Raw genomic sequence first — 1,673 nt, forward strand, 5'->3', positions numbered from 1 at the left:
AGGTCGTGCTAGGCGGTGCCAGGGAAAGCAATATTATTGTTGCTATTGCCTTCATCACTATTAAGATTAAACATGTCATTATTAGCACCACTGTTATTGTAATCCTTATCATCATTATTATCATTATAATCGTTATCATTTTCTAAGTGTAATTATTATTGTTGTTGTTATTACCATTTGTAAGTAGTAGTAGTAATGTTATTATTTTCATAATCATTATCATTATCATTAGCCATCGTCATTATTAGCCTTCTCATTGCTTATCATTATCATCATCATCTTGATCATTGACATCATCTTTAATCTTATTATTATCATTATTATTACTCTTATTATCATTACTATCATCACCATAACATCATAATCCTCTTCGCCATACGTACAAAGCGAAAGGCAGAGAGGAACTCTGTGGCCATGAAATGCCCTCATTTGCATACCGGGGCAGTTAGCCTTTTAAGATTATTTACCGATCATTTGCGATCGAATTGATATCATATCTTCCCATTATATCATAGTTTCTAGACCTTTCTAGAGCCTAGACACCTCTCAGGATAATCCATCACGCACCAAACAGTCTTTTAGTAATCATTTAATCTTATTTTCGCGCTTTTTGTACTTCAGGTTAATTTGGTTTCAGTTTTCATAATAAAATCAAAAACAAATATACATAGCAGATAAACGGAAATGAATTCAAAAACGTGTGTAAAAGGGGAACAATGAAAATAACAAAATTAAAAATCTTTATCGCTTGTGAATATCATCAGAAGAAGAAGAAGAAAAAGAGGAAAGAAATTCGAGACAAGACAAAGGATGAAGAGCAAAAAGAAAGAAGAAAAGAACCAAAACACTTGTCATCAATCCTTCGCTTTTATTGATGGAATAGATTCGTAAAGGAGATTGGGATATACAAAGGGGAAATGATATCATGTTTTCAATGTAGAAAAAAAATGATTTCCATTACAGGACTGAACACTGATAAGATTATAGTCACTTGTGGGAAAAGTATTTAGCAGGAAAGTGCGTGGGTTACGTGGCCCTCTATCATAAGTGGCAGACAGAGGGAAGGGAGCACTTGATTTCGAGTGAAGTGATTTTGTATAAGATGATAATTAATATTTATGCGCGGTCATTATGTGTATATATATATATATATATATATATATATATATATATATATATATATATATATATATATATATATATATATACGTATATACGTATACATATACACACACACTGCACCATGCAACAGGTGCGGAAAAACCTACGGTGAGACAGGGTGTGGCTTCAACACTAGAATCCGCGAACATCGAACTGACAGCCGTCACCACAGAATTTCCATACGAAGTTGCATATCTATCGGAGTGAAAGCGAGTGAAAGTAAACCACGAAGTATTACATAAACAAAAATGAAAAACAAGGTACATTCATCGCGAAGGAGGACAGAAACATTCCGTTAAACAAGGTTATGACATTGTCAATCATGCGAGTAACAATCGACAGGTCACGGATGTCAGGTCAGTTTTCAATTCTTGACTAATACTTATCTTTCTCAATCTTGCGTATGTAATTCAGATAAAGAGTAAATCGAAACGCGTCAATTCCATCTCTTGCATATATATTTCCTTCAGAGTCTAATTTATAATTCATTTGACATTTGCCATGATAAATTC

This window comes from Penaeus japonicus, unplaced genomic scaffold (genome assembly GCF_977035675.1).
Source record: "Penaeus japonicus unplaced genomic scaffold, GWHDUDI00000001_assembly GWHDUDI00000038, whole genome shotgun sequence".
NCBI classification, from domain to species: Eukaryota; Metazoa; Arthropoda; class Malacostraca; order Decapoda; family Penaeidae; genus Penaeus; species Penaeus japonicus.